The sequence below is a fragment of the Hippopotamus amphibius genome, chromosome 6 (assembly GCF_030028045.1).
Source record: "Hippopotamus amphibius kiboko isolate mHipAmp2 chromosome 6, mHipAmp2.hap2, whole genome shotgun sequence".
Lineage (NCBI taxonomy): Eukaryota > Metazoa > Chordata > Mammalia > Artiodactyla > Hippopotamidae > Hippopotamus > Hippopotamus amphibius.
The window spans coordinates 106,466,256-106,489,660 of NC_080191.1; the positions used below are offsets into that span (position 1 = coordinate 106,466,256).

General features: G+C 37.7%; 1 pseudogene; it reads left to right on the forward strand.

Annotated features, from left to right (window-relative positions):
- The first annotated feature begins 261 nt into the window (after positions 1 to 261).
- On the forward strand, positions 262 to 22,981 carry LOC130854942 (ATP synthase subunit a-like; annotated as a pseudogene).
- Positions 22,982 to 23,405: the final 424 nt, after the last annotated feature.

Consider the following 23,405-nt stretch of genomic DNA (forward strand, 5'->3'; position numbering starts at 1 on the left):
GGGAGAGTTACTTAATCTATTATTGGTTTTGTTTTCCTAGCCCTTCTCTCCTCTTCGGATCAAAACCATTTAAGAGAAGTGTGTGGGCCCTTTCTTTCCTGACTCCAAACTTGGGGCTATAGTGGAAGTAACCAGACTAAGTACCCAACCCTCTGCCATTTTCATTTGGTCCAGGAATGGGCACATGGCTCATACCAGCTACTCAGTTATCACCTTCTCTCTTGGGAGGAAAAACTCAGAGATAGAAAGCTGCTATGGGCCATGTTCCCGGCCATAGAAAAATGTCAACGTGAGACTGAAGTTGATGTGCAGGAAGACGCAGGGAGAGTGAAGAGCCAGCAGGAGAATGGGGCCAGGCAATGCTACTCTTCCTTGTTCCAGAAAACTCTGGACTCAGCATTGTCCCTGCCCTTTACATAGTTTGGGTATTTATGCCAAGTAATTTCCCATTTTGCCTACACTGTTTCAAACTGGGTTTTGGTCACCTACAATCAAAAGAGCTATGACTAATACATTTTCCTCACTGAACTTTGTTTTCTGACTGCAAAATTGAGAATACAAATATATAATGCAGAAGTTTATGATACAGGTGAAATACTTTACTATCTGTAAAGACAGTTGCTCAGTATTAATTCCCTACCTATGTCCCATCAATGTGGGAATTTACATCACCCATTCAAGGATTCTCCAAAGTAGGATCAATCTATATTGCCTCTGATGTTACACAGCAGCTGGATAATCAATAAACCACACTCCCATCATCCAATAAAGGCAGAGGGTAGATTGATCTCAGATATTTCCTATGACCCTCCTTTCTTTTTCCCCAATTGGCTTTCATTCCAAACCCACTCTCCTCTGATTCACCAGATTGTTCCCTGTCCCAAATGTGACACTACCTCTGATCTATTATAGGATTTCATGCTTGTTTCTCTACAGCATTTTACTTTCCAACATCCCTAAAGAATTTTTTTACTTGGTCCACCTCAAACACCACCCCTCTTCCCAGAGGCAAATTAGGAACATACTTAGCTTGGCCCCTTGAATTTCAACCCCTGGCAATAGCTATTGGTCAACACATCCCCTGGTTGAGCTACTAAACCATTTTTTATCCTTTTTCAAGGAAAGAGTACCAAAAGCTTCAGATGACCTCCAAAATACCACAAGATTTAACAATTATAGCTAAAATTCATAAAGCACTTGTGTGACAGGTTCTGTGTTAAGCTTCATGTTTATGTTATTTCATTTAATCCTCATTGCAACATTATAATGTAGGTCCTCTCATTTTCCCTAGTTACTAGACAAAGAAATTGAGACAGAGAACATTTACATGAAATGTTCAAGATCTTCTAGCTATTAAGCATAAATTCAAATTTGAACTACTACAGCTAGTAGTTTTATGCTAGAGATTATATTCTAAACACTGTGAAAGGTTATGAAATAAACCATATGCCCCAGATTTCAGCTTCGTCCCATCCTCCCTTCTCATACTGAGGCAGGAGATAGAAGGGCCCCAGGCTGAGCAGTTTCTCCCCTGTGGACAGAAACTCCATGGTAGCAGAAACTCCATAATAGCAGCATGATGGAGGAGGCTGGACCCTGCCCAGCTAAGAGATAAAAGACCACATGTTCCTCATTCTCGAAGTCAAGGAGACCTCCCCAACTACACATGCGCAGAAAGGCTCCTGGGAGGTCAAAAAGGGAGGGGGCGCCACCTCACAGTAAGTGAGGCCTCTAGCATAGGCCTCTTTGCTAGAACCCACCTTAGCTAAGAGATGCGCACACACACACAGGGGAGGACCCTGAGATAAACCAAATACGGACTCAGAGCCAGGCAAAGCAAGATGACTGGCCAAAGGAAACCCAGAAGAATTGCCCCATAAAAGTGATTCAAACTGCCACGAGGGTGCAACTCTCTTTTTCTGAGCCTGCCCATGTGTCTGTGCACATGTACTATACTCTTTTTTCCCTCCTAATAAACACTTTACTTGTTTCACTACTTACCATCTTTGTGGAAATTCTTTTCTGCAAAGGCGAAAGGCCAGGGCCTTGTCACTGACAATTGGTCTAGTGACTAGGATTCAGTGCTCTCACCACCACCACCCGACCTCAGTCTCTAGCCAAGGAACTGAAATCCTGCTTCAAGCTGCTGCAGGACCAGGCTACCCGAGATCAATAACCCCACCAAATCCAAGTTAAAATACAAATTCTCTAAGCTGGGTCTTTTTATGTATTAAATTACCAGAAATATAGGTACACAAGTTTGCTTTTAATGTTATATAGACTCAACCTAAAAAAAAAAAATTACTTTTTTTCACCCCTCCCACCATCAGGGATATTTCCATCCTAAGGAAACATAAAAACATGTTCATGCAGAAGAAAACCAGACATCAGAGCATTTAGTGGAGAGATTTACTTATGAAAAAGTTGGCAAATGTCAGACTTTAGAAAGATTGGCTTGTCAAATAAAAAATACAACAAATGTAAAGGGAAAAAAAATGTGACGTTACCAAGGTTATACAGTTTACCTTAATCTATTCTTAGTACAGAAACAACTTTCTCACATAATTATCATATTCACAAAAGATGTTACCTATCTTTAGAAATCAACTTTGCAAAGTTCAGGGTTTTAGTTATTTTGCTAAGGAGTAAGTGATTCAGAGGAAATGTTCAAAGTTTTATTTATTTTAGGGACCAGAACTAGACAGTGTGAGCCTGTTATTTCCAGTTTATCTCATTCTAGGATGTCATGTATATGTTTATTCATAATGGTAGCAGGACAGAGTGTTCATTTTGCTTCCACATTGGCCATGATTGACATGGCTAGAATGGCCCTAGACAATAGTTAGGTCATCTGGATAACCTAGAGGATAATGTAAATACCTTGTCACTGACTCAGAAACCATGTCACTGATAAAGTGGCTATTACTATTAATCATGGAAGGAAATGTTATAGGGAAGGCATTTTAATGAGCTCAGACACCTCTGTTTATCCTCAATTTAAAAAGAAACAAACCACAGTCCTGCTGAAAGAACATGGACTCAGGGAGGCTGGATCTGAGTCCTGACTCCATAAATTACCAGCATTTGATGCTGGCAAAGTCATAGCATTATGATTTTGAGATATAATGATTTCTTTTGTTGATGGGGTAGAATAAGAGAAAAATAAGAATGAAAAATAAAACCAAAACATACAACAGAATTAATAAGTCCAAACATATGTGTATGGTCAAAAGAGTCAGACTGGAGAGAAGGGCAGTACACAAAAAATAAATCAATATTTGTAAAGTGCTTAGAGTAGTACCTTGTGTATATACCAAGCACTCAATCAATGCTACCTATTGTTATTAACTTTTTAACTGTACAAAAATTTTTCAGTTTTGGGGCTTCCCTGGTAGCACAGTGGTTAAGAATCCGCCCACCAATGCAGGGGACATGGGTTCGATCCCTGGGCCAGGAAGATCCTACATGCCTGTGTACCACAACTACTGAACCCACGCACAGCAACTACTGAAGCAGGTGCACCCAGAGCCTGTGCTCCACAATGAGAAACCCTCACACCACAATGAAGAGCAGCCTCTGCTCGCCACAACTAGAGGAAGCCCGTGCGCAGCAATGAAGACCCAATACAGCCAAAAAAATTTTTTTTTCCAGTTTTTAATTGAAAGTTGTGGCTTCTAACTTACAGGAAGTCTCAGCATACAGTACCTGAATTCATTAAATACAAATTTGATAGACTGTTAATCATAAGTGTAGACCTGTGCTACACCTGGCTTATTATTTTGACTTTTATCCAGTCATTAACATGAATGATATTTGTGAGTATTCAAAAAGTTTCTCAAGAAAAAGATATTACATTTCCTCCATAATTTGCAGCTTAATGAAATTTCTAATATGTGGGAAATCATTTCAATTGCCAGAAAAAGCCATTCCGAGTAGCCTTATTTTAAAAACCATTGTCAACGCCTAAAGACACTGTGTAGAGTTTGTATTTTACCCTTATATGTAGATCACTTTGCTTAGAAAAGAGATTTCCAAAGAAAGTTGCCTACAGCCTAATTATTTTAAATCAAATATTACCCTTTTGACTTACATGATAATTTTAGAAACATGCAACCATTTCTAACAGGCTCAGTAATTGACTATGACTTCTATTCATTAGATTTAAGATTCTGTACGTAGTGATTGAGTAGAAGCAAACATTTACCTGCCCAGAAAAAGACTACATATTAAAGGAAATCTGTTTATCTTCATTTTAAATGTGGGTCTTCCTAAAGACAACTATCCCTTAATAATCCAAGTTTGAGTTTTCACGTCATTTTATTTCTTGGTAGCACACATTTATGCTCTGTTTGTGTCTCTATTTTCCATTGCCAGGTTGGTAATGGCTCCCACAGCAGGGGCCCAAAGTAGGGCTCTTTTCCCACCACACGAAGTGCAGCCGCTAAAGTGAACTATTTCACATCCAAGGGAGGCTGAGAGGACTTTCGATCACACAAGCTGTTAATTACCCAAAGGGGTTAGTCAGGGCAGTGAAGTTCATGGATTTGGAGAAAACTTAGTGAAGCTTTAACAATCATCAAGACCTCAACTTTGCATCTTATTTTAAGGCTAGAAACAAAGCCAAGAAAAGTCTGTGTCAGGGCAAATAGAGTTGATTCTGAAAAGGAGGTCCTAATGGAATTGCCATCTTGCAGCCCTGGTGTATTCTTCACTTCTTTACACTTGACATTATGGAGAAAATCCAAAAATTTTTGTTTATGTGAGTTATATCCAACACTATTTACAGTATTAGAAACTACAGAAATATTTTAAATACTTATTAATTGATTTTAAAATACATTTATTATACTATGTTATGGCAAAAATAACATATATTGTGAAAAATAACTATATTTTCCCAAACAAAAAGGTGAAGGAGAGTAGCATCATTTCACATTTTTGCAAATCCCTTTAATGTCCAGCTTTAATAGAAGACAGCTGGAGTCTTACATCAGCTTCTGCATTCAGCCAAATACTATGTGTTTTTTGAATTGAAGGATATGAAGAAAATCAGGCCTCAGAGAAATATGTAATTGGAAAAAGAAGTATTTTAATAGCCTTTTCAGATATTTATGGGTTTTCTTCTGTGATATGTCAAAACTGAACCAGCTGCAATAAGGAATCTGAAACAATCTCAGTGAACTTTGCATATTCTGTGACATTAAAATCCATTGGTCTTTCTTGCACTCTGAATGGATCTTTTAAACATGAACCATATGGTGGCTCTATTTTCAGTTTTTTAAGGAACCCCCATACTGTTCTCCATAGTGGCTGCACCAATTTACATTCCCAACCACAGTGCAGGAGGGTTCCCTTTTCTCTACACCCTCTCCAACATTTATTGTTTCTGGATTTTTTGATGATGACCCAGCAATCCCACTCCTGGGCAGATATACTGAGAAAACCATAATCCAAAAAGAAACATGTACCACAGTGTTCACTGCAGCATTATTTACAATAGCCAGGACATGGAAGCAACCTAAATGCCCATCCACAGAGGAATGGATAAAGAAGATATGGCACATATATACAATGGAATATCACTCAGCCATAAAAAGGAATGAAATTGAGTTATTTGTAGTGAGGTGGATGGACCTAGAGCCTGTCATACAGAGTGAAGTAAGCCAGAAAGAGGAAAACAAATACTGTATGCTAACTCATATATACGGAATCTAAAAAAAACGGTACTGATGTACCCAGTGACAGGGCAAGAATAAAGATGCAGATGTAGAGAATGGACTTGAGGACACAGGGTAGGGGTGAAGGGGAAGCTGGGACAAAGTGAGAGAGTAGCACTGACATATACACTACCAAATGTAAAATAGATAGCTAGTGGGAAGTTGCTGCATAACACAGGGAGATTAACTCGATGATTGGTGAAGACTTAGAAGGGTGGAATAGGGAGGGTGGGAAGGAGTTGTGGGAGGGAGGGGATATGGGGATATATGTATAAATACAGCGGATTCACTTTGTTGTACAGCAGACACTGGCTCAACAATGTAAAGCAATTATACACCAATAAAGAGCTTAAAAAAATGAATCATTTGTAACGTGAGATGGTCATTTGGAAAATACTTGTTCTTTGAGTTATGCATATCTCCAAAATGTTAACACATTTTATTATAGATTATCAAAAAATAATATTAGTTAATATCACCACTGATCTCATTAGGAAAGTCTTTGGGAAAATGTCAAGATCACGTATCAGATGCAAGTTTTCTAAAATTCTGATTTTCACATGAAAACTTGAGTGACAGCTCACTTCACTTACTTTTGAAAAAATATTTGCCAAATACCTGAGTCTGAATAACCATAGTTTGTTTGTCAGTAGATCTTTCAAGTAAATATGGAACTTCTAAGTTCCATGAAAACAACTTTACACTGAAAACACACAAGTGCTTCATGCCTACTTCCAATTATGTCACTGGGAATATTTTAAAAGTGTACTCTAGGATGATCTAATAAGATTAAGAATTTTGCTAGTTCATAAAGGATATTCTTAAATAAAACTGACATTTGTGAGTGTGCAGCAATGAAGCGTACAATGACTATTGACTAATATCGTTGGGTGGAGCTGCCTGGATTTGTACTCAGGCACCAGCAGCTTTACACACAACAGCGTTGGCACCATTAGCACAAATGCCAACACAATGCAAAAGGCAAATACTGTCTTACATTATTATAAAAATAGCTTTAACCTCACAGACTTCCTGGAAAGGCTTTTGAGTACCCCAGGGGCCTGTGGACCATATCTTGAGAACTGCTCTTCTAGAGAATTCCACTCCTATTTACTGGGACTAGTTTTAAAAAGCCACTTTAGAAGGGCCTGTGTTTTTGGTTTTAGCTTCCCTCTCAGGATCTAGCTGAGGACCAGAAAACTGGGGTTACCAGTTGCCTGATGATATGAGGATACTCAAATATTCTCAAATTGGAGAAAAAAAGCAAGAAACAAAAACTTGGTTCATTTTTAAAAACAAAACAACTGAGTCATTACATTATTTAAAACTTTAGCCCCATTAGTGTTCTACCAACAAATTCTACATTACTCTGTATAAAATTCTATAAACAGTGAAATAAATGAGAACAAAACTTAAAATGACAGCATAATTTAGAAAATCTTTAGTGTAATAAGCCATGTGTCTTGCTCTATCATTTTGAACTTGCCTAAACATGCCCACTATTTATGCACAAAATTTTATGTAGATGTACATTATCTATTCTGAAAACCCTCTTATTTTACAGATAACACAAATTGAAGCTCAAAGAATTTCCATTTAAATCTTAGAAGGTTCAAATTGAAACAATCTTTCAGATCACCTACTTCAATCTTCCTCCTAAGTGAATTTTATGCTTCGTAGATGAACTTCCAGGCTTGCTTTGAACCCTACCAGTGACAGCTCACTGCCTCAGGAGGCATTACTGCCATTTCAGACTGGCCATCACCAGCAATTCAGGTGTTATTCTTTAGATTGAGACAAACCAGTCTTAGATATACTTCATAATGTAACATTATTACTCTAAGACCATATTAGCTTTTTCAGCAGTCAAAGCATAATGTTCGTTTATGGTGGCCAGATGGCTTGTGAAACCCAGAAGTCTTTCACATGAGTTGTTATCAAATCTATTCAAGCCCATCTTTGGATTGTACTGTTGACATTTTTCTCTAATGGTTAGGTTTTAAAATTAAATTTCGTCTGGATCACTTTGATCCACAGTCCAACTTCTCATGATCAATTTCAACTTTGATTTATTCAACACTAATATTACCTACATGCAATTTGTGTCATCAGCACTGTTGGTGTAGGGGTTAACCATGTCTTCATCTATTTGTTTCTAATAGAAGAATAACAGAGAGGAGAACAGAAGGCTATGACATGATACTAGAGCTACTCATTTATTTAATCACATTTGTTAAGATTTCACAGTATTGTTCTAGGACCTTAGCTAACTACCTAGCATAGAGGAGAAGAGAAAGAAAGAAACAGAAAGTCTATTAAAGCAATAATAGCTGAAAACTTCCCAAACATGGGAAAAGAAATGGACATCCACATTCATGAGACCCAAAAGGCCCCAAATAGGTTGAGCCCCAAATGGAGTACACTAAGAAACATAATTAAGTTGTCAAAAGTCAAAGACAATTATGAAAGCAGCAAGAGAAAAGTGACTCATCACATAGAAAGGATGCCTCATATGACCATTTATGGATTTCTTAACAGAAACTTTGCAGGCCAGGAGAGATTGGGATAATATACTCAAAATACTAAGAAAGAAAATGGTTATCAACCAAGAATACTATGCCAACAAAACTTCTCTTCAGAAATAAAGGAGAAATAGACTTCCCTGAACAAAGAAAAGCTGAGAGGGTTCATCACCACTAGACCTGTTTTACAAGAAATACTAAAGGGTAATCATCAAGTGTAAATAAAAGGATGCTAATTAACATCATAAAACATAAATGTATAAAATACATTGAGAAGAGTAAACATATAATCAAACTCAGATTCGCTAATATTGAAATGGTGGTATGTAAATGACATTCAACTCTAGTTGAGAAGTTAAAAAAACAAACATATTAAAATTAACCATAAGTATAATAATTTTGGTATTGGATACACAATACAGAAAGGATGTAAACTGTAATGTCAATAACCTAGTAAGTGAGGGAGGAGAAAGTAAAAGTATAATGTTTCTGTATGCTATCAAATTTAAGTTGTTACCATCTTAGAATGTTATATATAAATACAAGTTATTTCACGGAAGCTTCATGGTAACCACAAAGGACAAACCTGTAGTATATATACAAAAGATTATGATAAAGGATTCAAAGCATACCACTACAGAAGGTAATCAAATCACAAAATAAGACAGCAAGAGAGGAAGCAAGGTAAAAAGTCAGAAAACAAATAAGCAAATGACAATAGTTAAGTCCTTACCTATCAATAATTACTTTAAATGTAAATGGATTAAGTTATCCAATAAAGACATTGAACTGCTGAATGGATAAAAAGAGTAAGATCCAACAATAAGCTGCCTATAAGGAACTCACTTTAGCTTCAAGGAAACTCATAGACTGAAAGTGAAGAGATGAAAAAAAATAATTCAAGCAAATTCTAGTAATCAAATGAAAGCAGAGATAAGTATGCTTACATCTTTAGACTTTAAGCTAAAAATGATTGAAAGAAACAAAATAAGGTCTTAGATAATTATAGAGAGGTCAATCCATCAAGAAGAAATAACAATTATAAACATTTATACACCTAACATTGGAGCATGTAAATATATAAAGCAAAGATTAGCAAAACTAAAAGGAAAAAACAAGCAGAAATACAATAGTACTTGAGGACTTTAATATCACACTCTCAACAATGGCTAGATCATCCAGACAGAGAATCAGTAAGGAAACAATGGATTTAAACTATAGAACCAAATGACATAAAAGACATATATAGAACATTCTATCTAACATCAGCAGAATACACATTTTTCCCAAGTACACACAGAACATTTGCTAGGATAGAGTATATATAAAGCAACAAAATAAGCCTAAGCATATTCAAGGAGATGGAAATTACATAAAGTATCTTTCTGACCATAATAGTAAAAAACTAGAAATCAATAATAGAAGAGCCAGGAAATTCACAAATACATGGATTTAAGGAAATTAAACAGTACATTCCTGAACAATGACTGGATCAAAGAAAAATATCAATAGTAAATTTTAAGAAATAGCTTAACAAACAAAAATGAAAACACCATATACCAAAATTTATAGGATCCATCAAAAGCAATACTGAGGGAACTATATAGTAATAAATGAACACATCAAAAAAGAAAATCTCAAATGAACAACCTAACTTTCCTCCTCATGGAATTATAAAAAAAAAAAAAAAGAACAAACTACGCCCAAAGTTAGAAGAAGAAAGGAAATAATAAAGATTAGAGGAGAAATAAATAAAATAGAAAATAGAAAAATAATAGAAGGAATTTAAAAAACTGAGTGGGTTCTTTGAGAAGATTTTTTAAAATGGCAAATATTTACTTAATCTAACCAAGGGAAAAAGAGAGAGGAGAAAATATTTGCAAAGCACATATCTGAAAGGGGTTAACATCCATATTATAAAAGGAATATATGCAATTGCATATCAAAAACATCCATTTTAAAAATGGGAGAAGGACCTAAATCAACATTATTCAAAAGATTTTCCAAAGGCCAAAAGGTACATGAAAAGGTACTCAACTTTTTAATCATCAGAGAGTGGCAAATCAACCACAGTGAGATATCACCTCATACATGTTAGAATGGCTATCATCAAAAAGACGGGATAAGTGCTGGTTGAGTGTAAAAAGGTGTACTGTGGGTAGAAATGTAAGTTGGTAGAGCCACTACAGAAAACGATATGAAGGTTTCTCAAAATATTGAAAATAGAACTACCATACAATACAGGAATTCCACTTCTTAGTATATATTCAATGGAAATGAAATCACTATCTTGAAGAATTACCTGCACCCCCATGTTCATTGCAGCATTATTTACAATAGTCAAGACATGGAAACAACTTAACTGCCCATCAATGGATGAATGGATAAAGAAGATACATTTTATGTATATATATATATATGTGTGTGTGTATATATATATATATATATATACACACACAGGTATATGTATTTTATGTATATATGTATATATAATGGAATTGTATTCAGTCATAAAAAGAAGAAATCCTGCCATTTGCAACAACATGGATGAAACTTGAGAGCATCATACTAAGTGAAACAAGACAGAGAAAGACACATACTGTATGAGTTCACTTACAGTGGAATCTACAAAACCAAATTCATAGAAACAGAGAGCAGACTGGTGGTTGCCCCTGCCAGGGCTGAGGAGTAGGAATGGGGTAGAAATGGGTGAAGGTGGTCAAAGGGTACAAACTTCCAGTTATGAGATGAATAAGTTCTGGGGATGTAACGCACAGCATGGTGACTATAGTTAAGAATTCTAAATTTTATACTTGAAAATGCTAAACAGTAGATCTTAAAAGTTCTCACTACACACACACAAATGTAAATATGTGTGGTGATGGATGTATTAAGTAAACTTACTGTGGTAATCATTTCACAATATACACATATTTCAAATCATCATGTTACACATCTTACACTTACAGCATGTTTTATGTCAGTTATATCTCAGTGAAGCTTGGGGGGAAATCTGAGAAGCCCAGCTTAACTCATGTCCTTTATGTGATGTATAATGGTGTCATTTTATAGTGTAAAGTAAACAGTAATAGCACAGAATGGGGAAACTCCCCAATTATAGCTACATTTGTTGGCATATGTCGTTAGTAATTCCATAGGCTGAGATGCATGAAGATGACATAGATGCCATTAGTAGTCATTTGAAAATCACTCCACTTTTTTTCCCCAAAGCATGAATTCTGTATTTGGGATTGATGGCTATCATTTTTCACAGAAAAACAGACACTGCTGTTTCTTGGAATTTATATTACTCCAACCATAACCCACCTTTGTAATGTATTGTCTTTTCATCCTCTGTGCACTAGTATCTGTGTAATTGAGCCCTGAATTTGAATAAATGGTTTTGCTCTGATGAATTTCATTTACATATCTATTCATTTACATATCTATTCATTTACTCATGACTCCATTCCTTTATGCATCTATCCATTCACTCATCAAATGCTTGCTATATGCTTGTCACTAGGGACTCCAAGAATAATGCAGAAAGCCACTAAAGATTATATTTGTTTTTAAGAAAGTGGCAAGCCAACATCTTTTTCAGGTATGCTAAGTAAATAAAAGACAGAAAAAATATAGCAAGTTGTTTCCAATGGTTGTCTAAACTCTTCTGTTCTATCCATATTTCTGCCAAAACATGCTTAATTTTATAATCTGTAAAATGTAATGGATTAAATTGTATAATTTTAAAAAAGAACATCAATTTTTCAATTAAGTGACATGATATTAAATAGTGTGATGAGATGAAACTCATACTTATGGGTAAAAGTATCTGTGTAGTACCTAGTACAGTAGGCTGGAAAACTGGTCACAAAACAGTTCAATAAGTTTATTGATCGTCTAAAACATTGCATATGTTTTATCTTTCTTTCATATGAACAACATAATACACTTTTATTTTCTTCCTGTAGTTTATGGTGACCATATATGTCCAATATTGTTCTCTTTTTCATCAGTACTGAGAATATACGATTCCATATTCCCATACAGGAACCACTTTTCAGATCATGTGATGTGATCTGGGATTCATAGAATATGCCCCTCCAGGGGGTTAATTTACAGAACTTTCCCAGGAATCTGATTGCAGATCCCAGGGAGAGAGGTGAGAGATAGAAAAGAAAGGCAAATTAAGAAGAATACGACGCTTCCACCAAGTTCTTGTGTCTTAATTTCAGATTCCACTGAGGAGTGAAGACTGACAGTGCATCTCTGAGTAGGATTATGGAGAGATGCTAGAGCATTCTCTGGCCCAGAGCAGAGTCAAGGGGCTATCAGGATGACTAAGAACATGGTGATATGTGAGATTATGTGACCTTATCTCTATACTTTCACAGACAAAACTGAGAAAGACTTGAAGCTGCCACCAGAGGAATCCATAGGTATCGTATTGTAAATTATACTCACTTTTTCTACCATCTTATTTTTCACCTACTTTCTCTTTGGCTGCATTTTGTTGGATTAATAAACATTTGGGTACTTCCTTTTTTCCCCCTCCTCTGGAGAAAAAATAGAGACTACTCTTAAATTGTTTAACATACTTATTTGGGTCTTCATTTTTCTAAATTTGAAGCTATTCACGATTTCTTTTTTCCTCCTGAAAATGACATTGATGTAACACCCTTTAACTTTCCACAGAATAATGTGCCCACATTGTCATTGCTACCTAGAACATTACTCTTCTCCTTTTTATTCACACACAATATTTGTTCTGCATTATTTTTAAATATAATAGTTAAAGAAAACTATAAAAAATTTACACTAAATTTATGTGTACAAATATTTAATATCTTGTATCTCATTTAATTTTGATCTTCCTGAAGAAAACTATTTAATATTTCTTTGAATTAAAGGCTATGGTTGGAAAACTCTCTTAATCACTGTATGTCTGAAATGTCTTTTTTACCCTCTTCTCCCTCTTTCATGATAATCTAGCTGGATATAAAAATATAAGCCATCAGTTATTTTCCCTCACTACTTTGAATATATTCCATTCTTGTTTTTGGCATCTCCTGTTAATGATATGAAGTCTGCTGTCTGATTATTTGGTATTCTAGATAGTCTGTACTTCCTCTATGGTACTTTTAAGAATTTATTTTTTCTTCTTCATATTCTGCCATTTCGCTACTAACTATCAGGTGTGGGGTTTTTATCTTAGCCAGTATTGAGAGTGCCCTTCCATTCTCAATACTCAAATCTGTCTCTCATTTTGTCATTAGTGTTTCAAATCTGATTTCTTCAACCTCTCTTCATTCTCTTCCTCCAGAAATCTTCGTAGGCATATATTGAAAGTTCACAATTTATTTTCCACAGTTCTCAAGGTGTAAGAGTCAGAGCTCTGGGAATTCCCTGACAGTCCAGTGGCTAGGCCCAGCATGGCCAAAAAAAGAAAAACAGATTCAGAGCTCTCAGTGAGATCAGAATGAGGCTTGCCTCACCCCCACATCAGGTGGGTCATCACCTGAAATGACATCCTTGCTCAGCTTCCTCCCCTGCCCTGTCCTGTTCCCCTCCACTCTCTTTCTCCTGGAAACACTTTCTAATAAAATCACCTGCACACAGTTCTCACCCCGGTGTCTGCTTCTGGGAGCCTAATCCAAGACATACTGTGTGTCACACTTGGGGCTGGATGCTAAGAACATTTGTAGCAGTGAGCAAATGAGACACAGATACTGCCACTTGAAACTCATGGTCTAATCAAGAAGATGAGACATTGAACTGAGTTAATGTAGAAGCACAAACAGTGCCTTGAGAAAAGAAGCACATAATCTTTTTGGGGTGTAGGTTGTCAGAGGTGGCTTAGCAGATGAAATGGCATTGAAACTGAGACTGAAATCTAAGTAGGAGTTATCCATGCAAAGGGCAAGGTAGAACGTGCAAAGGGAACACCAAGGGCAAAGGCCAGAGGGGAGACAGTGAACAGCTAGATCATTTAGTGAAGAAGTCTATACAAAGCCTGTGTATTGTGTATTGTCTTGTAAATCCCAGAAAGATCTATAAGCAGGACTTAATTTAATGAGACCTTCTGGAATGGGCATTCTTGCATTCAACGAACATATTTGTGTACTTCTGTTTTAGTGCTTCATGTAGTTTACAATAGAACAAGAGAGCCCTGGCAAGAACTACCTTATCAAGTACCTATGGAGAGCAAAAAATCAAGACTGTTGAAAGTTCAAAATCACAAAGGATGGTTTTGAGCTCCAGTGGTCCAGCTACGGTTCAGTCATTCAGCTCAAGACAGGCAGGGTATTGGCTGGTAGAGAGGTGAAGACCAACATTCCAGTCAGTAAGTTGCAGAAGAAGGAATGGTCAGGTCATCCTCAAAGATGTGGGAGAACAGGTCCCAATAAAACTTGAAGAACAGGTCCCAATAAAACCTCCCTACAGGCATGGTTCCTGGCTCATCTAGGCAGTTAACCACACTTTTCTCTATATATAGACACTAATGTACACACTTTTCTGCAATGCCTTTCCTTAACTCTTTGACCTCCTCAATATATTATGAGCTTTTCACAAAGGAAGAGGTACTTATCTTTAATACGCCCAAAGATTAGCATATAGCATGTGTTCAAAAATGTCTGTTGGATGGAGGAATTAAAGAATAAATGAGGAGAGGAAAAGATGGCGGCGAAGTAGAGAGACGTGGAGTGCATCCCTCCCCACAGATGCATTGGGAATGCACGGAAGGACGCAGTAATTCTCACAGAAAACCAGCTGAACACCAGCAGACGGCCTCGGACACCGGATGGGACTGCGGGGAGCCCGACATAGCCGGTAGGGAGGCATCTACGAGGGCTCAAAGAGGGTGAAGCGGCGGAGCTGTGTCAGACGGGAGGGAGTGAGAAACATTCGGAGGGTCCGCAGCGCAGCTCAGCGTTCCCGGACCAAGACATCGATCCACGGCTGAACGGAGGGTCCAGGAGCAGGAGTGTGGGAGCAGGAGAGCTGGTTCAGTGTGGGAAACATTGTTGCCGGTAGGGTGACGGACTGAGAGGACAGGAGGGAGGAGGCCCGCGGAGAGGAGTGCCCGTTCCTGAGAGCTGCCCGGCCATGATGGCGGCTGGAGGCTGCAGGCTCACTGGCAGCTGGGAGGAGCCACGCGCATAGCCTCTCTCTCTCTTTCCACGCCTCTGCAACAGGCAGTGGAGAGACGCCCTGCGGGCCACCTAAGGCGCTCAGGGATAACAAGTACCCTCAGGCACTCGGGTGGGGCTAGATTAAAACCCCTTGCAACGCCAGCAGCAGGGAGGCTGCCGAGAGAAAAAAAAAAAAAAAGAAAAGAAAAAAAACCCCGAGAGAGGCCCAACTCTAAGACTTTCTGTTTACGCCTGAGCCACCGGCGCCCTCTGCAACAGGCACCTCCAAGCCTGACTGAGACATCAGTGCGCCACTGCTCACTCCCTCCCAGGAGAAGGAGCCACTGTTGTACCCTCTCCCTCCCCACACACCGACGCTTACAGACGAACAATAAAGGAACCTCTGCTGGTCACAGAATAACGCAAAAAAACCCAAGGACAAGCAACCCCAAAAGTTTGGACAACCATGAGGAAACAAAGAAACACCATGCAGGCAAAGGAGCAAGAAAAAAACCCACAAGACCAAATAAATGAGGAGGAAATAGGAAAAATGCCTGAAAAGGAATTTAGAGTAATGATAGTAAAAATGATACAAAATCTCGATAACAAAATAGAGAAAGTACAAGAAACAGTTCATAAGAACTCAGAAAAACAAACAGCAATGGATAACAAAATAACTGAAATTAAAAATACTCTAGATGCTATAACCAGCAGAATGACTGAGGCAGAAGAACGAATAAGTGAGTTGGAAGATAGAATGGGGGAAATAACTGCCACAGAGCAGGAAAAAGAAAAAATAATAAAAAGATTAGAAGACAGTCTCAGAGACCTCACTGATAACATTAAGCGTACCAACATTCGAATTATAGGCATCCCAGAAGAAGAAGAAAACAAGAAAGGGTCTGAGAAAATATTTGAAGAGGTTCTAGTGGAAAACTTCCCCAACATGGGAAAGGAAATAATTCACCAAGTCCAAGAAGCACAGAGAGTCCCATACAGAATAAACCCAAGGAGAAATACACCGAGACACATATTAATCAAACTAACGACAACTAAACACAAAGAAAAAATATTAAAAGCAGCAAGAGAAAAGCAACAAACAACATATAAGGGAAAACCCATCAGGATAACAGCTGACCTTTCCACAGAAACTCTGCAGGCCAGAAGGGAATGGCAGGATATCCTGAAAGTCCTGAAAGAGAGAAACCTACAGCCAAGAATACTCTACCCAGCAAGAATCTCATTCAGATTTGAGGGAGAAATCAAAAGCTTTCCAGACAAGCAAAAGTGAAGAGAATTCAGCACCACCAAACCAGCCTTACAACAAGTGCTAAAGGAACTTCTCTAAGTAGGAAACACAAGAAAAGGAAAACACCTACAAATACAAACTCAAAACAATTAAGAAAATGGTAATTGGAACACACATGTCAATAATCACCTTAAATGTAAATGGATTAAATGCTCCAACCAAAAGACACAGACTGGCTGAATGGATACAAAAACAAGACCCTTCTATATGCTGCCTACAAGAAACCCACTTCAGACCAAGGGATACATATAGACTGAAAGTGAAGGGATGGAAAAAGATATTCCATGCAAATGGAAGTCAAAAGAAAGCTGGAGTAGCAATACTCATATCAGACAAATTAGACTTGAAAGTAAAGACTATTAAAAGAGACAAGGAAGGACACTACTTAATGATCAAGGGATCCATCCAAGAAGAACATATCACAATGGTAAATATCTATGCCCCCAATATAGGAGCACCTCAATACATAAGGCAAATGCTAACAGCTATAAAAGGGGACATCGACAGGAACACAATAATAGTGGGAGACTTGAACACCCCACTTACATCAATGGACAGATCATCCAAACAGAAAATAAATAAAGACACATAAGCTTTAAATGACACATTAGACCATCTCGACTTAATTGATATTTATAGGACATTCCATCCAAAAACGACAGACTACACTTTCTTCTCAAGTGCACACGGAACATTTTCCAGGATAGATCACATCTTGGGTCACAAATCAAACCTCAGCAAATTCAAGAAAATTGAAATCATATCAAGCATCTTCTCAGACCACAACGCCATGAGACTAGATATCAATTACAGGAAAAAAACTGCAAAAAAGACAAACACATGGAGGCTAAACAATTCACTCTTAAACAACCAAGGAACCACTAAAGAAATCAAAGAGGAAATCAAAAAATATCTAGAAACAAATGACAACGAAAACACAACAACCCAAACCCTATGGGATGCAGCAAAAGCAGTTCTAAGGGGGAAGTTTATAGCAATACAGTCCTACCTTAAGAAACAAGAAAATGATCGAATAAACAACCTAACCTTACACCTAAAACAACTAGAGAAAGAAGAACAAAGAAACCCTAAAGTGAGCAGAAGAAAAGAAATCATAAAGATCAGAGCAGAAATAAATGAAAAAGAAAGGAAAGAAACCATAAGAAAAATAAATAAAACTAAAAGCTGGTTCTTTGAGAAGATTAACAAAATTGATAAACCATTAGCCAGACTCATCAAGAAAAAAAGGGAGAAGATGCAAATCAACAGAATTAGAAATGAAAAAGGAGAAGTAACAACGGACACCTCAGAAATACAAAAGATCATGAGAGACTACTACAAGCAACTATATGCCAATCAATTGGATAACCTGGAAGAAATGGATACATTCTTAGAAAAATACAATCTTCCAAGACTGAACCAGGAAGAAATAGAAACCATGAACAGACCAATCACAAGTACGGAAATTGAGGCAGTGATTAAAAATCTCCCAACACACAAAAGCCCAGGACCAGATGGGTTCACAGGCGAATTCTATCAAACATTTCGAGAAGAGTTAACACCTATCCTTCTCAAACTCTTCCAAAATATTGCAGAAGGCGGAGCACTCCCAAACTCATTCTACGAGGCTACCATCACCCTGATACCAAAACCAGGCAAAGATGTCACAAAAAAAGAAAACTATAGACCAATATCACTGATGAATATAGATGCAAAAATCCTCAACAAAATACTAGCTAACAGACTGCAACAGCACATTAAAAAAATCATACACCACGATCAAGTGGGGTTTATCCCTGGGATGCAAGGATTCTTCAATATACGCAAATCAATCAATGTGATACATCATATCAACAAATTGAAGGATAAAAACCATATGATCATTTCAATAGATGCAGAAAAAGCTTTTGACAAAGTTCAACATCCATTTATGATAAAAGCTCTCCAGAAAATGGGCATAGAAGGAAATTACCTCAACATAATAAAAGCCATATATGAAAAACCAAAAGCCAACATTGTTCTCAGTGGAGAAAAACTGGAAGAATTCCCCCTAAAAACAGGAACAAGACAAGGGTGTCCACTCTCACCTCTATTATTCAACATAGTTTTGGAAGTTTTAGCCACAGCAATCAGAGAAGAAAAAGAAATAAAAGGAATCCAAATTGGAAAAGAAGAAGTAAAATTGTCACTCTTTGCAGATGACATGATATTATATATAGAAAACCCTAAAGACTCTACCAGAAAACTGCTAGCACTAATTGATGAGTTCAGTAAAGTAGCAGGATACAAAATTAATGCACAGAAATCTCTTGCATTCCTATACACTAACAACGGAAGAGCAGAAAGAGAAATTAAGGAAACTCTCCCATTCACCATTGCAACCAAAAGAATCAAATACCTAGGAATAAACCTGCCTAAGGAGGCAAAAGATCTGTATGCAGAAAACTTTAAGACATTGATGAAAGAAATCAAAGACGACACAAACAGATGGAGGGACATACCATGTTCCTGGATTGGAAGAATCAACATCGTGAAAATGTCTGTACTACCCAAAGCAATTTACAGATTCAATGCAATCCCGATCAAATTACCAATGGCATTTTTCACAGAACTAGAGCAAGAAATCTTACGATTTGTATGGAAACGCAAAAGACCCCGAATAGCCAAAGCAATCTTGAGAAGGAAAAATGGAGTTGGTGGAATCAGGCTTCCTGACTTCAAACTATACTACAAGGCCATAGTGATCAAGACAGTATGGTACTGGCACAAAAATAGAAAGGAAGATCAATGGAATAGAATAGAGAACTCAGAAGTAAGCCCAAACACATATGGGCACCTTATCTTTGACAAAGGAGGCGCAAATATACAATGGAAAAAAGACAGCCTCTTCCATAAGTGGTGCTGGGAGAACTGGGCAGCAACATGCAAAAGAATGAAATTAGAACACTTCCTAACACCATACACAAAAGTAAACTCCAAATGGATTAAAGACCTACATGTAAGGCCAGACACTATCAAACTCCTAGAGGAAAACATAGGCAGAACACTATATGACATCCATCAAAGCGCCATCCTTTTTGACCCACCTCCTAGAATCATGGAAATAAAATCAAGAATAAATGAATGGGACCTCATGAAACTTAAAAGCTTTTGCACAGCAAAAGAAACCATAAACAAGACTAAAAGGCAACCCTCAGAGTGGGAAAAAATAATTGCCTATGAAACAACGGACAAAGGATTAACCTCCAAAATATACAAGCAGCTCATGAAGCTTAATACCAAAAAAGCAAATAACCCAATCCACAAATGGGCAGAAGACCTAAATAGACATTTCTCCAAAGAAGACATACAGATGGCCAACAAACACATGAAAAGATGCTCAACATCACTAATCATCAGAGAAATGCAAGTCAAAGCCACAATGAGGTATCACCTCACACCAGTCAGAATGGCCATCATCACAAAGTCTGGAAACAACAAATGTTGGAGAGGGTGTGGAGAAAAAGGAACTCTCCTGCACTGTTGGTGGGACTGTAAATTGGTACAGCCACTATGGAAAACAATTTGGAGGTTCCTTAAAAAACTACAAATAGAACTACCATATGATCCAGTCATCCCACTCCTGGGCATATACCCAAAGAAAACCATAATCCCAAAAGAAACTTGTACCATCATGTTTATTGCAGCACTCTTTACAATAGCCAGGACATGGAAGCAACCGAAATGCCCATCAACAAATGAATGGATACAGAAGATGTGGCATATATATACAATGGAATATTACTCAGCTATAAAAAGGGATGAGATGGAGCTATATGTAATGAGGTGGATAGAACTACAGTCTGTCATACAGAGTGAAGTAAGTCAGAAAGAGAAGGACAAATATTGTATGCTAACTCACATATACGGAATCTAAAAATGGTACTGTTGGACTCAGTGACCAGAACAAGGATGCAGATACAGAGAATGGACTGGAGAACTCGAGGTATGGGAGGGGGCGGGGGGTGAAGGGGAAACTGAGACGAAGCGAGAGAGTAACACAGACATATATATACTACCAACTGTAAAATAGTCAGTGGGAAGTTGTTGTATAACAAAGGGAGTCCAACTCGAGGATGGAAGATGCCTTTGAGGACTGGGGCGGGGAGGGTGGGGGGGGCGTCAAGGAAGGGAGGGAAGATGGGGATATGTGTATAAAAACGGATGATTGAACCTGGTGTACCCCCCCAAAAAATAAATAAATAAAAAAATAAAATAAAATAAAAAAAAAAAGAATAAATGAAAGATTATTTCTTTTAGCTGCTGTTCTTTTTAATATGAGCAGGATAGCTTATACCCAAAATCTCTAACTCAATAGCTCCTCCTTTTCCAGGCCAGAACAATTCAATGGAAATATAATGTAAGCCACATATGTAACTTTATCTAGTAGCCCCATTGAAAGAAAAAAAGGAAAAAGGAACGGATGGAATTAGTTTTAATAATCTATTTTATTCAATTCAACATTTCAAAATTATAATTTCAACACGTAAACAACATTTTTAAAGTATTATAAAATAGTGTACATTTTTTTCATACTAAGAAACCCAATGTGTGTTTTACACATGCACATCTCAATTCAGAAAACTAGTCACATCTCAAGTGCTCAGTAGCTACATGTGGCTAATCAGTACTCCTCCGGTCTATGCAGTTCTATATACTACCTCAAAATATGAAGCTGACATTTTTCCAATACAAGAGTTTTTCCAAGACAAAGCTCCTAAAGAGCAAGAGAGTCTCAGACCCGTTATTTAGATTAGGATTTCTCAATAGTGACACATCAACATTTTGGCTAGATACTTCTTTGTTTTGGGGGCCTTTCCGGCAGCATTCTTGGCCTCTACTCACTAACAACCCTCTCCTCCAGTAGGACATCAGAAATGTCTCTTAGCATTGTCAGATGTCACCCAGGGGGTAAAACTGCCCCATTTAGAAACCACTGAATTAGATTATCCTTTTCAGCTCTGGGAACCAGGAGTCTGGGGGCTCCAGCAGTCTAGCAGACAGGTAGGTCTCAAGAAGATGCACATCCATGAGAGCTATCATCTCACAGAGGAAACCCTGCACTGCAAGGGTCTCATTCTTGAGTCTCTGCTTGCTGAGGCTTTGCTGATCTGCCAGGAGCACCCACACTTTCCCAGCTCTGGCCACTGCGGGACACTGCATTAGGCTTGACTGCTGTTGGTTCAGAAATTACACCAGAGAGAGATTTTCCTGGCACTTTCTGACACATTTCATACGGCAGTCCAATATTTCATGCTTGTAAGCAACAGGGATTGATTCTGAGTAAATAGAAAAATAATTTATTGGGAGGTTAACAGGAAGGTTACCTACTAACCTTCTAGAATACTTTGAGAAATGACCTGCATCTATACTATAAGTTCATTAAGAAGCTGAATAGTATTAACCTTTTAAGTTAAAGGCTGGGAGTTAAAACCTCCCCTAAATGACATGCAACAACTAGATACATCAACATGATTTATCACTATTATATCAATAATTACAGTTCTACTTATTGTATTTCAACTGAAAATTTCAAAATATACTTATCCTTCAGGTCTAAAACTAAAATCAACTAAAACACCCAAAAACTCCGCCCCTTGAGAAACAAAATCAATAAAAATGTATTTGCCTTTTTCATCACCCCAACAATATTGGGATTACCTATTGTCATTTTAATCATTGTACTTCCACACCCAACCGACTGGTTAACAACCGAGTAATCTCTATTCAGCAGTGACTAGTTCAATTCACATCAAAACAGATAACGGCTATCCACAACAATGAGGACAAACTTGAACACCAATACTCACATCACTTATATATTGGCTCAACAAACTTGCTAGGTCTCTTACCACATTCATTTATGTCCATGAAACAACTTTCAATAAATTTAGGTATAGCGATCCTTTATGAGCAGGAGTTATAATCACTGGCTTCCACTGTAAAGCAAAAGCATCTCTAGCCCACTTTCTACCACAAGGAATACCAATTCCCCTTAACCCCATGCCAGTAATTATTGAAACTATTAGCTTATTCAGTCAATAGCCCTGGCGGTATGGCTAATAGCTAAAATTACAGACGGTCACCTATTAATCCATCTAATCAGAGGAACAACCCTGGCCCTAATAAGCATTGGTATTACCACAGCCCTCATTAGTTATTACTCTTATTCTACTCACCATTCTTAAATATGCAGTAGTTCTTATTCAAGCTTTCATGTTCACCTTATTAGTAAGTCTCTACTCACACAGCATACAATGACCCAACAAATCTGTGCCTATCATGTAGTAAATCCCAGCCGCAACACGAAAGCAGACTCAGAAAATGGTTAAGAAAATGGTTAAGAAAGCAGACTCAGAAAATGGTTAAGAACCAAGGGACACTCCTCTCAGTCCAATACTTTATTACAGGAAGAGTCTGATTAGGATGGTGTTGTTGGGGCCACAACCACTGGGCACTCTTGCTGCCCCTGGATACTTGAGCACAATGCTGTCGCTATGAATATTTTCCAATTTCATTGTGAATTTGCATCATTCTCACATTGCAGTCTCTAATAAGTTTTATCCACACTTGGTAGCCCTTGCATATAAAATGCAGGAAGTGTTGAATGTGGTCCAATAACCCTGATCCATCCTCCCACCATCCTTGATCCATTTTCACTGGAGGTTTGTGCTCCAAGCTGCTA